Source organism: Mirounga angustirostris, unplaced genomic scaffold (assembly GCF_029215605.1).
Source record: "Mirounga angustirostris isolate CCGP_5_RB_7025 unplaced genomic scaffold, mMirAng1.0.hap1 SCAF_3, whole genome shotgun sequence".
Taxonomy (NCBI): Eukaryota; Metazoa; Chordata; class Mammalia; order Carnivora; family Phocidae; genus Mirounga; species Mirounga angustirostris.
In genome coordinates this window covers 79,842,167-79,857,668 of record NW_026991711.1, presented here as the reverse complement: position 1 = coordinate 79,857,668, position 15,502 = coordinate 79,842,167, and the positions used below count along the sequence as shown (strand labels likewise).

General features: G+C 38.3%; 1 protein-coding gene across 7 annotated transcripts in view; it reads right to left on the bottom strand.

Moving 5' to 3' along the window:
* Positions 1-1,003: 1,003 nt before the first annotated feature.
* PSPC1 (paraspeckle component 1) overlaps positions 1,004-15,502 on the bottom strand; it is a 100,797-nt gene continuing 86,298 nt past the window's right edge. For 3 of the 7 annotated variants that reach the window (XR_010410084.1, XR_010410089.1, XR_010410090.1), the window contains 2 exons: positions 3,697-3,796; positions 1,004-1,197 (listed from right to left, as the gene is read on the bottom strand). The gene's annotated coding sequence lies outside the window, so the exon portion shown is untranslated. Of the gene's footprint in view, positions 1,198-1,218; positions 2,332-3,696; positions 3,797-7,552; positions 7,765-15,502 lie in introns of those variants that run through there. The other 4 variants (XR_010410086.1, XR_010410087.1, XR_010410085.1 and 1 more) reach the window with 4 other exon arrangements.

The window sequence follows — 15,502 nt, the reverse complement described above, 5'->3', positions numbered from 1 at the left end:
CCCTAAAATTGTTTTAAATTTTTAAAGCTTTATTGGTCCAAGTGTTGGCTAAGTAAGTGCAGAGAACCACTGATAGAACCCACACTGCTTTCCTCCATCCTGTGCTGACTTGCAGATAATGCTCCTTTCAGACCAAATCTGGGATTTCTAAGCCTTAATCTCCCTCCAAGTACAGAAGAGCATTACTATTAAGGTAGAAAACTGTAATTACAATGAGTCACAATCAAGTAAGGACCAAATTAAAATTGGGAAATAGTCCTATGCCAACATCCAAAGCTCCCAAGGACCCCAGCTAGAATCTAACCCTAATATTGGGCATCAGTTTAACTTGGAAGAAAGTAATTTTCCACTACTCTACAACACACTCTGCCTTGCTCATATCCGCCCTTCTTTGCTTTCTTTGGGCTAAAATATATATGGCTTTAGTAAAACACGACCTTTCTCACAACAATGTCAGATTCCACAAGTAGCTCCTTATCCTGGGGACTGACCCAAAATGGCAAGCCACGTGTGGCTGTAAAACAATCCCTCTAATGGTTCCCACTTACAGAGTTGAAAGGGAAGTTTGTTGGTTATTCTGTATTTGTGGGTTACTACACTACTTTCCATGGCAAGACCACACCAAGGGGTAGGTATACATCTTTTTTTTTTAATTTTATTGTTAATCACCATACATCATTAGTTTTTGATGTAATGTTCCATGATTCATTGTTTGCGTATAACACCCGGTGCTCCATGCAATACATGCCCTCCTTAATACCCACCACCAGGCTAACCCATCCTCCCAGCCCCCTCCCCTCTAGAACCCTCAGTTTGTTTCTCAGAGTTCATAGTCTCTCGTGGTTCGTCTTCCCCTCCGATTTCCCCCCCTTCATTCTTCCCATCTTCCTTTTTTTTTTTTTTTAACATATAATGTATTATTTGTTTTAGAGGTACAGGTCTGTGATTCAACAGTCTTAACACAATATACATCTTAATGAAAAACAACAAAAAAACACCTGAATGAAAATGGAAGTTTGCATTATTCCAGATATTATTTTAACCAAAGAAAACTCCATGAGGCATAATGTCAAATGTTAGGATTACTCCTACATCCATAAGCTGCTTGTATGGAGTAATAAATTCACAAATGAAATGAAATTTGTTTTCTGGCTTGTTTCTCCTGTGTCTTTAAAAGCATTTCTCCCACAAAATGACCTGAAAAAAAAAAGGTAAATTCTTTGTTAGCAAATTAATATCTACTGTATATTTTCCATTGGAAACACAGAAGTTTCAGTCACAAAATAATTTGCTAGGCTAGAGTCACTGAGCAACAGACCTAAAAAATATTCAAGAACTGAATTAATAACATTGGACCTATAAAATTTTCTTCAGTAATCCACCTCTGTAATTAGTATTTTGTTGAGAGCTCGTATAGAGATTAAGTGCCGAAAGAGTTAAATATGTTAATGTTAAAAAAAACACACACACACAAAAAAACAGTGGTTCTGAAAATGCAGTCCCTGCCCTAGAGCAACACTAGCTGTTGGAAATGAGAACTCTCAGGCCCTCTAAATCACACATGGTGGGTCTGCAGTCTGTTCTAACAAGCCTCCAGGGGGTTCTGCTGCCCCTTGAAAACATGAGAACCACTGTTTCAAAGGATAAACCTGAAGAGACCCAATTTTTAGTAAGACTTGGGCATTTTATTAACTTCTAAAACTTAAAAGTTAGTATCTTCCTGAGATGACTTTCTTTTCCGCTGACTAGAAAATCTGTAATGAAAAGCAGTTATTTTAAATAAACACTATTCATATCTTACCAAAATTAACTTCAAAATCCTAAAGTTCCAATGAGAGATCCACTTGACAAGCTTTTAAGGTCTCTCTGATAGGCACAAAATGCCAAAGCTCGGATCTGTGGCACAGTTAGCCTACGCACATTAAATTTTTTCCCCTTTCCCACATATTTTGAGATTATTTCTTCAAATTTTATTTAAGGGGCTTACAAATAAAGCAATTAAAAAAAAAATTTTTTTTAAAGATTTTATTTATTTGACAGAGACACAGCGAGAGAGGGAACACAAGCAGGGGGAGTGGAGAGCGAGAGGGAGAAGCAGGCTTCCTGCAGAGCCAGGAGGCCGATGTGGGGCTCGATCCCAGGACCCTGGGATCATGACCTGAGCCAAAAGCAGACAATGACTGAGCCACCCAGGCGCCCCAGCAATTTAAAAATTTAATACCAACAAAAGGTCTACAGAATATTTACAAAGTAATTTTCTAATTTCAAAAGGCAATTCTAATTTTTTAGTAACTCCCTAGGTTCGTGGGTCTCCAACAGAAAACCGTTTACCTGTAAAAAAAAAAAAAAAAAAAAAAATAGTTTACCTGGACGGCTTTACTTTTTTTTTTTTTTTAAGTAGGCTCCATGCCCAGCATGGAGCCCAGTGTAGGGCTCTAACTCACGACCATAATGAGATCAAGACCTGAGCTGAAATAGTCACTCAACCGAATGAACCACCCAGCAGGCACCACCCCCCCTTATTTTTTAAAGTAATCTCTATACCCAATGTGGGGCTTGAACTCCTGACCCAGAGATCAAGAGTCACATGCTCTACTGACTGGGCCAGCCAGGCACCCCTACCTGGAGGCTTTTAAAATAAAATACTGCATTGCTGGATCCCACCCCCAAGTTTCTGTTCAGTAGCCGGACCTGAGAATGTGCATTCTTAAGCTCCCAGATAGTCTAGGGACCAGCTTTGAGAATTATTACACAAAATTAATTTTCTAGAGCTGGATAACAGAATGCAAAACAGAGCTCTCACATTTTTGTCCTGCACCGGCATCAGCTACTTTAAAAAGGTGAAATTTCTCAAAGTTTGCGTATGTCAGCGCTTCTCACACAATGTGCACGCACTCATTCAAATCCCCTGGGATCGGGTTAAAATGGGCAGTCAGATTCACTAGGTCAGCTGTGTGTTCTGAGATTCTGCACTGCCAAGAAGCCCGGAAGGCTGATTCTCCTGGTCTCTGGGACCACACTTGTAGTAGCAAGAACAGAAGAGATGGTTTATCATCACCAGATAAAGTAGTTAGGAAAGAAATACCCTTAAAATAATACTTTCTACATCTATTAGGATGCCAGTATACCATCACTGGAATTCTGTCCTGAAGGTCACAATGTAAATGTTTCTATAAAATTTTATAGCTAACTTAACAAAATAATAGGAAAATTGTTACCTTTACAAAAGGTGAAAGCAAGGAAGATCTGGAGCTAGTATCCCTAGTACGGATCTGAATTTAGGATATTAAACCATTTTTAGGATTACACACTTTCCAAGGAACTTCTAGACTTGGGAATCACTAAACACCAAGAGGGAATTTCTTTTCTTAGTAAAGACCTGTTTAATATGTCATTTCTACTCTCAGTTCATTTTTACCTGAAAACAAATACTAACCGTGAGGAAAGACAAAGGCAATCTGGAGATAAAACTAGCCTCCAACTTTGCTCAGAGAGAAGAGCAGTGACCCTGGGGGTCCCTTAATACAGGCAGAGAAGCAGAGGTTTCAGCTCCCGCTGTAAACTATTCATTGACATTCCACTAACTCAAAGCATGGGGACCATGACATATGTTCATGAGGTCGGCAAAGTCAGGATCAGGAAGTACGGCTAAGGAAACAGAAGCAAGGAACAATGTTTTAACAGACAATGACTGACCTGAAAGGAAATACTGACACCAGCACTTCCTAGTCTCTGAACTTGATTCATGCCAGAAGCCAAAATTCAGGAAGCTTCATCCATGTTTTCTTTCACCCTCCTAGGAATACAAAAAAATCAAATTTAGCCAGTTTCAATAATCAATAAAATGGCAAAAGTGTTAAATTATAAAGTTCTTAACAGTAATCAGTTTCCATTTGGTAAAGATTTTCCTTTGAATTCATTTTCTTAGAGAACATCAACAGACTTAAAATTCAGTTCAATTTGGGGCGCCTGGTGGCTCAGTCGTTAAGCGTCTGCCTTCGGCTCAAGTCATGATTCCAGGATCCTGGGATCGAGCCCCGCATCGGGCTCCCTGCTCCGCGGGGAAGCCTGCTTCTCCCTCTCCCACTCCCACTCCCCCTGCTTGTGTCTCCGCTCTTCTTTGTCTCTGTCAAATAAATTCTTTAAAAAAAATATTCAGGGGGCGCCTGGGTGGCTCAGTCGTTAAGCGTCTGCCTTCAGCTCAGGTCATGATCCCAGGGTCCTGGGATCGAGCCCCGCATCGGGCTCCCTGCTCCGTGGGGAAGCCTGCTTCTCCCTCTCCCACTCCCCCTGCTTGTGTTCCCTCTCTCGCTGTCTCTCTGTCAAATAAATAAAATCTTTAAACAAAAAAAAAAATTCAGCTCAATTTTATGAATGGCATAAATTTACACCACTAAATCCTAAAAGTTGAATCTCCCAAGTCTGCTAATAATTTTAAAATATTATTTTGCTAAATCTTTAGTTTTTATTTCCATAGGCAGGCCCTCTTTTCTGCATTGTTGATCCCTCAGCACACCACTGCTTGAAATCTTATAATCCAAAATTCTACAGAGGATCCTGATCCCTACTCTAATCTGCAACATTTTATTCTACTTGTACCAGGGCAGGGCACACAAATGTGTCTGCTGTGCTCCATCAGAAAAAGACTTACCTAATCCTAGTAATTCCTTGGGCCAATGTTATTGCTCCAGAGAGAGAGCACTAACCCCAGATTTTTCATTGGAATACAGTTTTAGGTGTATTAGCTCATCCTTATAAAGTGTATCTTTTAACATACCTGAAGAGTTAGTACAAGAGTACACAATTACAGTTTAGAAATAAATATACAAATTTGTGCTCAAATTTTTTTAACTATTAGGGTACATGACCTGCAAATACTAGAAATACCCTAAATTAGTATAGTTTTCAAAACCCATGTGGGTCTCAAATACATCTGAAAATTGGATGGAGTATGAACAGTTACCCCCACCCCCAAATTTGCATGTAAAAAAATATGAACACAAAATTCTGCATGTAATTTAAGGGAATTCCAAATGATCCAACAGGACCCATGGTCCGTTATAAAACCTTAAATATTTTTCAAACAAGGCATGCCAAAAAACAACAAAAAATTATCTTTTATACATTTCCACCTACAAGTAGCATTCTACTACACAGGATCCTGTCAGTAAAGTTGGTTTGGTATATATTTGTACTTCTATAATTATATTGCCTTTAGTAAAGTTAAGGCAGACAAGAACACATAAACCAAACTGCACAACCAGACTATTAAAATACTATCTTCTCAACTTTTCAAAAATGTGAACCCGCCATTTACAAAGCATTCATTGCCTATACTGAAACCTAGAAAGGTAATCTCTAGAATTATCCAAGTTTAGTTGCCAGTATTTAGTCTTTAAAAGGGTGGCTTAATATCTTATTCAATATTTAAAATCACTAGCATTCTGTTTAAAGTGGTCTTACAAAGAAGTGACCAGGTTTATTGTGTATTGGACTGTAATCACCACTAATAAAAGAATTACAGTGAGCTACTGCACATGTACATCCATTCTATGATACTCCTAATTTGGATGTAAAGTCTGTAAAGTCCTAGACAGTTGATACATATATCTTCTGATGCTGAAGAACCTAGCTGTCTCTATCAAAGTGATACTGTCAAATATTGGGGGGGGGAACACCAGCCAATAATTACATTAAAAGAAAAGGTCTCCCTTAATTGAAATCTTAAAGCACAACTGTAAAAGACTACATGATACCACTTTGGATGAAATTGGTCCATTTTCGATTTTAGGATAAAACTGGGTCAATAAAAATTGCGTACAAGTTCAGGTTTGATTTTACCCTCCCATGCCAAAACATAGTTGTTAAGAGTGAAAAACGGGGGGCGCCTGGGTGGCTCAGTCGTTAAGCGTCTGCCTTCGGCTCAGGTCATGATCCCAGGGTCCTGGGATCAAGCCCCACACTGGGCTCCCTGCTCCGCGGGAAGCCTGCTTCTCCCTCTCCCACACCCCCTGCTTGTGTTCCCTCTTTCGCTGTGTCTCTATCAAATAAATAAATAAAATCTTTAAAAAAAAAGAGAGAAACGGCTCCTCTAACCACACCCTAATTAGTCAGAAATATACAATATTTTCTGATGATTTTCTTAAAGAATAAAACATTAAAGATATGGAAGGCCCATTCATAACAATTATGTAACAATGCACCTAACATTCTCCCCTCTTTGAGTTAGAGAAGGTATTCTTTTCCACCGAGTACACAATCCTTATATTACATATAATTTGTATTATGTAATATATAAATTATGATAGTACATTCTAAGAAAGGAATGTATAAAATATAGATACTTCAGCAAGCATGGAAGCGGAGCAATACTCTACAAAGCTGTTCAAATTACAACAAATTGTGAATACCCAAGAAACAGGATTTTAGCAATGGCTCATGTTGAAAACGCCTTGCCAGAAATCAATGTAAAAGATAATGATTTCCTCTGAAGTAGATTCCCATGGTATCAACCATGAAAGAGCCACATTCTTTACTGACATGCTCTGCAGCAGGGTTTCCCTTCTGAGGAGCTTATGTTCTGAAGTTTGAGGTATGGAGGTGGGAGGATATCCATGTTATCAAACATTACCATCAGAGAGAGCTTATATGGAATAGAGCTCACAAACTAATATGATCCTTTGCTTTCGTGACAAAGACAAACCACACTACTGGCTGCTAAAGCAATAAATAAACCAAACGCTATTACAGGCAATTCACAACAGTGAAAATATGTAACATACTCCTTACTGAAGTAATTTTACTTCAATGTTAACTAACAGATTCTCTTTAAGCAACAAAGAATAGGCGCGCCTGGGTGGCTCAGTCGTTAAGCGTCTGCCTTCGGCTCAGGTCCTGATCCCAGGATCCTGGGATCGAGCCCCACATCGGGCTCCCTGCTCAGCGGGAAGCCTGCTTCTCCCTCTCCCACTCCCCCTGCTTGTGTTCCCTCTCTCACTGTGTCTCTGTCAAATAAATAAAATCTTAAAAAAAAAAAAAAAAGCAACAAAGAATGTATCTTTGGGGCGCCTGGGTGGCTCAGTTGGTTAGGTGTCCAACTCTTGATTTCAGCTGAGGTCATGATCTCAGGGTCCTGGGATCGAGCTCCACATTGGGCTGCTCACTCAGTGGGGAGTCTGCTTGAGCATTCTCTCCCTCTGCCTCTCCCGTCTTGCGCAAGCATGCGCTCTCTCGCTCTAAAATAAACCTTTAAAAATAAAAATAATAATATATCTTCAAAGAGTATAGGGAAATAGTGTGTGATTAAGTGAATAATATATCCAAAGAAATTAGGCCAAAAATTCAAAAGCCATCATCTCCCAAGGAAATGAGTAAACACCCATGAAAGTAGCAAATCTCTAAAACAATGGACAATACTTCTACAAGTTCATCCTTTTTGATTTAATACAATTTCAACTGATAAACAAATGATATAACAGAATACAGTTCCAGTTAACTGAACAGTTAGTTGGAAGTTATAAAGACAAAGAATTTTGACATTTTAAATTTTCACCTCTTTTGGATTGAAAACTGGCAATAAGGGGGACCTGGGTGGCTCAGTCAGTTGGGTATCTTGATTCTTGGTTTTGGCTCAGGTTATGATCGGGGTCACAGGATCGAGCCCCACACTGGGCTCTGTGTTCAGTGTGGAGTCTGCTTGTCCTTCTTCCTCTGCTCCTCTCCCGCTTGTGCACTCTCTCTCTCTAATAAAATCTTTAAGACAAACTGGCAATAAAACAAATATAGCAAACAGGGCTTTGATTTTTTTAATCAAACCCATGTATCTTCTACCCACATTAGCATGCCAGACATCATAATAAAAGTTCAATTACATAATAATTTCTATTTTCCAGCTGTATTTTACAAAAAGCAAAAGTCCATAATATGAACATTCAATTCTGCATTCTCAACATCATCTGGCTTTCCAGAATTCTAATCAAGATTTTTTTTACATCATAGGTTATACACAGATGGAGTTTTACAATGGATAGCAATGAAACCACACATCCTAGTGATAGTCATTCCCCCTTACCCACGGTGTCGCTTTCTTTAGTTTCAGTTACCTAACAGTCAACAGTGGTCCAGAAGCAGATAATCCTCTTCTGACGTTCTGTCAGAAGGTCAATAATAGCCTAATGCTACTTCACCATGCCTACATTGTTTACCTCACTTCATTTCATCACGTAGGCATATCACATCATCACCAGAAAGGTAACAGTACAGTAAGACATTTTGAGAGACACCACACTCATGTAACTTTTATTACTATATACTGTTATCATTGTTCTATTATTAGTTATTGCTGTTAATCTCCTCCTGTGCCTAATTTGTAAATTAAACTTTATCATAGTTATGTACACACAGGAAAAAACATAGTTATTTATAAGATTTGGTACTATCCACAGCTCAGGCATTCACTGGGGTTCTCTAAAAAGTGTCCCCCTCAGATAAGGGGGGGCAGGACTAGCAATGAGGGTATGAAAGGCAAAAATACTTCACATAAAAAAGTATCCGAATAGCCAAAAAGTATATGAAAAGTTACTAGGTAAATGCGTATTAAAAACCACAGTGAGGGGCACCTGGGTGGCTCAGTTGGTTAAACGACTGCCTTTGGCTCAGGTCACAATCTCAGGGTCCTGGGATCGAGCCCCGCATCAGGCTCCCTGCTCAGCGGGAAGCCTGCCTCTCCCTCTCCCACTCCCCATGCTTGTGTTCCCTCTCTTGCTGTCTCTCTCTCTGTCAAATAAATAAACAAAATCTTAAAAAAAAAAAAAAAAAAAAAAACCCCACAGTGATACACCTCTACATACTCACTATAATGGCTAAAACAAACATGACAATACTGAGTGTTGGCAAGAATGTAGAGCAGAACCAAAATCATGTACACTGCTCATGGGAGTATAAAGTAGGACAGACACTTTGGAAAATTGTTTGGCAATTTCTGAGAAACATACACATCCTCTATACTCAGCAATTCCATTCCCAGATATTTTCCCCAAGAAAAATGTAATGTGTGAATGACTTGTACAAGAATGTTCATAGCAGCTTTATTCATAATAACCCTAAACTGGAATCTACCCCAAGAATATGTCAATAGGACACTGGATAAAAAAAATTTGGCATATTCACTTAATGGCACACTATACAGCAGTAAGAGAGAACCAAATGCTGATATTTGCAACAACACAGATGAATCTCAAAAACACTATGTTGAATGAAAGAAGCTAGACACAAAGAGTACACATTCTATGATTCCATTTACATTTTTCAAAACAGGCAGAACTAATCTGTGGTCATCAAAATAAAAGAGTGGTTGCTTTGATGCAGGATGTACTGCGTGGAAAGGAGCCCCTAATAGGAGGTTTATGAAAAATGAGGCTGTCAAACCAAACAAAACTCACAATTTTAACTGACAGGCTATTCCAAATTTTTAAAAAGCAGGATTTTAAGGTTTATTTTTTCCCAAGATTATTTAAGTAATCTCTACACTCAAAGTGAGGTGTCACAACTCTGAGATCAAGGGTCACATGTTACACAGACTGAGCCCGCCATGCACCCCGGGATTTGAAGTTTTTTTAAAGAATCAGAAAAAGATTAGAACTCAAAATTAAGAAATAAGTACATAAAAATAAGGTCTTGTTTGAGTAAATAGGTAAGAATCATTTATAAATACTGTTAAATAACACAGAAATCTAGAAAATATTAAAGAAAAACATAAGTGGGGCAACCAGATTTTTTAGAAAAAGTTTACTGATACATATGATATATATATATATAATATATACACACACACCATCTTTTCTCCAAAGGTCAAGCACTCATATGAAATCAATAAAGTACAAATTGATTACTTTTATCATACATAATTCTTAGAAATCTCTAAGAAAAGTTATAACTAACTCAGTTTCAAGGTCCCAGACCTGTATATATTTTGTAAGGCAATGTGATGTCAACAATGGCTTGTGACTGAAAGACACCACTGAAAAATTTCAGACTTAATTTCATCCCCAAATTCCTACAAAGGCATTTCAATCCAAAAAAAAAAAAAAAAAAAAAAAAGCAACACTATCCTCTTGTGATCACCTAAGATTTCTCAAGCACCCCTCCCCCCAAAGCCAAAGAAAACATATCCTTGATCATTGCCTAATCAAGGTTAAGTTTTTTATGTGTGTTTTTTTTTTTAAGTATTCTCTATGCCCAATGTGGGACCCAAACTCACAACTCTAAGATCAAGAGTCTGAGGCGCCCCAGGGTTAAGTTTTTTAAAACACGTTGGAGTACAGTAAAATATATAAATTGCATTTTTAGTTCAAGATAAAAGATGGTTATTACGAACTTACCTGTATGGCTTCCACTATTTTCTTTAAAAAGTTCAGTATTTCAAGTAAATTATTGATATTTAATGTATCAACCATGTTCATATATAGAATGAAAAAAGCACTGGAAATTAATTAGCAAATAATATTCAACAGTCTGTTTTTTACCATATACTTAAAACCACACAAAATAACAACTACTGTTACCTACTTTGAAGAGAACAAATAAATCAATAAGAAACACACTTCTTGCAGAATCCACCGCAGGGAGAGAAAGGGGAACCCTCCTACACTGTTGGTGGGAATACAAGCTGGTACAGCCACTCTGGAAAATAGTATGGAGGTTCCTCAAAAAGTTGAAAATAAAGCTACCCTATAACCCAGCAATTGCACTACTGGGTATTTACCCCAAAGATACAAATGTAGTGATCTGAAGGGGCACATGCACGCCAATGTTTATAGCAGCAATGTCCACAATAGCCAAACTATGGAAAGAGCCCAGACGCCCACCAACAGATGAATGGATAAAGAAGATGTGATATATATATATATATATATATATACATATATATATACACACACACACACACACACACAATGGAATATTACTCAGCCATCAAAAAAATGAAATCTTGCCATTTGCAATGATGTGGATGGAACTAGATGATATTATGCTAAGTGAAAGATAATTATCAAGTGATCTCACTGATACGTGGAGAAAGAAGGCAGGGAGAAAGAAGGCAGAGGATCCATAGGGAAGGGAGGGAAAAATGAAACAAGATGAAACCAGAGAGGGAGACAAACCATAAGAGACTCTTAATCTCAGGAAACAAACTGAGGGTTGCTGGGAGGCAAGGAGATGAGGTGGCTGGGTGATGGACACTGGGGAGGGTATGTGTTGTGGTGAGTGCTGGGTGTTGTGTAAGAATGATGAATCACAAAACTGTACCTCTGAAACAAATAATACATTATATGTTAACTTAAAAAATTAAAATATACATATAGTAAAAAAAAAATTAAAAAAAAAATCCACTACATGTTCACATGCAGTAAATATCAAATGTTACACTGGGGAGAAATTACTTAAACATCATTCAAGTATAATCTGCACTGTTATCTGTTGATTATTTAAATTTATTTAAATATAGGATAGAAAACAGGTGCTCAACTAAATCAGTGATGAAAATACTTTGTCCTGGACACAAGATACCAACACATGTCCTAAAAAAGGGATTGAAAATTCTAAAAACAGACAAGTTAAAAATTTTGGTCACTGGGGGCGGGGCTCAATGGGTTGAACCTCTGACTCTTGGCATGATCTCAGAGTCCTGGGATTGAGCCCTGTGTCAGGATCAGTGCAGAGTCTGCTGGAGAGTCTCTGCCTCTCCCTCTGCCCACCCCCCCACTCACACACACTATCTAAATAAATGAATAACTAAATTTTTTTTTAAGATTTTATTTATTTTTTTGACAGAGAGAGAGGGAACACAAGCAGGGGGAGTGGGAGAGGGAGAAGCAAGCTCCCCACTGAGCAAGGAGCCCGAAATGGGGCTCAATCCCAGGACCCTGGGATCATGACCTGGGCTGAAGGCAGACACTTAACCGACCGAGCCACCCAGGTGCCCCTAAATAAAATTTTTTTAAAATTTTGGTCATTTTAAAAATGTGCAAAATTTCCTGTTTGATTACCACTGTGTTTGAGAAATTAGGCTGTAGAAACACCAGAAAACACAAAACAAGGCATTAAAAAAAAGAGTCATAAATCTCACTTCTCAAACATTTTGTGCCTCCGGATCATTTGTAAGTGCAACATACTCCCAATCAGCAAAAGCTCCAGATGCACTGCACTGTGTCTCATCAGAGCCCAGGAGGCCTTCATGTCTCCCCTTGGCAAGGAGTTACAGGATCTGAATGGTGTGTGAACCTCAGAACTCCCTGCAGTCCCTTTTTGTTTTTTAATTATTTATTTGAGAGAGAGCATGAGCAGTGGGGAGAGGCAGAAGGAGAGGGAGAAGCAGACTCCCCACCAAGCAGGGGGCTGGACACAGGGCTCAATCCCAGGACCCTGAGATCATGACTTGAGCTGAAGGCAGATGCTTAACTGAGCCACCCACGTACCCCTCTGCAGTCCTTTTTTAAAACCATTTATGCTACTTAGGCTATTTCCCATTTTCAGCACCATCAGGGTTTGTTAAACATTCCCAGTAATTTTGCATTCATTCAATTTTGAGACAAAACTGTGTGGTATAAAATCTCATTTGGGTTCTGCTAATAACTTCCAGTATGATCTTGGAAAAACAGCCTGTTCACTGATTCAACAAACTGCAGTAAGCACCTGTATGAGAGTCCTTTTGCTTTGGGGAATTCACAATACTATCCCTCAATAAGTCAGAGGGCCAAGAATTGTCTATTAGGTAAGAATCATTTAATTTAACAGAAACTTTAACTGAAAATGTTCACATACTAATACCACCACTACTGTAACAGAATACAAAAGAACAGGCAGGCTTTTAAAGACTTCCCAGTCCCGGAATGGAAGGCACAAAATATGGGGGCACATTACTACTGAGAAAATAAAAAAAAAGAAAGTTGAAATAGTTTTGACCATTCTAAACTGTGTGATAGTCTACTGAAAAATAAACTCCAAATGTTAACATGGGTAAAAATCAGACAAGTTTCTCATTTCCCAAGGGTCATTTCCTTCTTTCATTTCACTGGGTTCTATAGGCAACCTCTCTCTGTAACTTGGGAGGGCACACTATTCCCCAAGCTTTCATCAATATCATTTGTAGACATACTTTATGACCATTAATGCTACATCCATTTATTCTCTCTCCCCTCTTTTGGTCTCTCTAATCTTCCTTATCTCTTTATCAATAATCTTTGAAGACCAAGCCACCATTACCTTTCACCTTTTTTTTTTTTTTTAAGATTTTATTTCTTTATTTGACAGAGAGAGAGACACACAGCAAGAGAGGGAACACAAGCAGGGGGAGCGGCAGGTAGAGGGAGAAGCAGACTCCCTGCAGAGCAGGGAGCCTGATGCGGGGCTCCTTCCCAGGACCCTGGGATCATGACCTGAGCCGAAGGCAGACGCTTAACGACTGAGCCACCCAGGCGCCCCCCTTTCACCTCTCTTTACTGGTCTAATTGGCATGCCTACTTTTTATTCTGGCTCTCTTTCAGTCAAGTCTCCATGAGTAGCTAAAATTCTTTTCTAATACATAAACTAGATCATGTCACTACCTGGCCCAAGCCTTCATGATGATTTCTCATCAAGAAAAAAAATCTCAACTATTTACTATGGCATACACTGCTCTCCATCTTGTGTTCTCAATGGGGCAGTACTGCCCCCAAGAGGGAGAAAATTAGTTGAAGGTGGGAGTAGTGGAGGGCAAAAATCTCTTTTAATGTATAAATGCATAGATATAACAGATATATTTATAGTACATAAACAGCGGAGTTAAAATTGAGGGGGGTCAAAAAAATTTCATGGGGGCCATGGTGGGGGTCGATTAGAAAAAAAAAAGGGTTAAGAAACACTCTTGCCTTGTTCACTTAATTCCAGCCTCAAAAGACATTTTCCTATTCCATGCTATAAATGATAAACCCCTCAGCTTGAACTGGGCTCACCTTCAACACCTCCAACATTGCAAGTCCCCTCCTTCTGATTATTCAGGTATCAATCAGCTCAAGTGTCCCCTCAGAGACGCCTTCCCAACCATCCTAGCTAAAATGGACACATCTGTTTCCCTAGCCCAGTTGTATCCCCAGTGTTTATTGGAACAGTCAGAATAGTCCCTAGTACTGCTACAGTTTGTGCTCAACAAATATTTAAGAAGTCTAGTAACTATAATATGTGGTGAAACAAAACAATGTTTATTCTCCAGTCATACCTTGGAGAGATAATACTTCACAATTATGATGAATGTTGAAGTATATAGGTGGAATAAATGACCTCTGACCAAGGAGATTTTGGTTCTGCAAACAGCAAACTGCTCATTTAAGTCCTTGGGCAAACAATGTATACATAATTGTTTGAAGTTACTATCTGAAGATATAACTTTTTTATTCAAAAAATCATTTCATTTTGCTATGAAGTCTTCAAATTTACATAACAATTTGCTGAATAAAAACCACAATTCCAAATTCAAAATAAAATCCTTAAAAAAACCCCCACAATTCCTTGGGAATGTATAGAAGTGTTTTTTAATTTTTTTATTAGTTCTAAGTAGAGCTAATCTAAAATATAGCTTAGAACCTCCATCCTTTTTGGTTTATAAATGAAGTATCTATCTCCCTCCAGTACTTCCAAATAATATAAGATTTGAAATTCAAAGTGATATTGTAATATGAACACCAAAGATGGGAATTCTTCTAGAAAATTTTATGGTTCTTCCTATTCTTGGTATTTAAGAAATAAAATACAAGTTAGCTATTTGGGCACAACAAAGTTAATGCCCATTCCTACCACTGGAGAACTGCAGAAATTTTTTAAATGAAAAATTTCTGAATTTGAGTCTAATGCCCTACTTCTCTATCACAAAAAAACTAAGCCATTATTAAGTTCAGTGTAATACCTCTCATAAGGCAAACTGTTAATGTTCACCATGTCATTTTAAAAATCTAACATACTGGGGCACTGGGTGGTTCATCCGACTCTTGGTTTTGGCTCAGGTCGTGATCTCAGGGTTGTGAGATAGAGCCCCGTACTGGGCTCCATGTTCAGCAAGGTATCTGCTTGAGATTCTCTCTCTCCTTCTGCCCTACTCCCCCCCCCCCAACTCTCTCTCTCCCCCTCTAAATAAATCTTTTTTAAAAAATCTAACCTATTGATAACTCTCGAAGACATTAATACAGTTTATTTAATTAAACAGGCAACTATTTAATGTAACCGAGTATTTAAGACACAAGACTTTAGGTCTCTAATTCCCAGAATTCTTATAAGCCAGATTTACACTTCAAAGTTCTTCCAAGTGCTTCCAAGTGCAATTACATAATTTTTATTCTAAAACTTGTATTATTACCTGAAACAATCCCATCAGATTTTATTAATCTCTGATCTTTACTGACTTTATGCATTTGGTTGTGGACTACAGGGAATAAAGTTAAATTCTCATTGTCTTTAGTTAGGATAGGGAACCTCC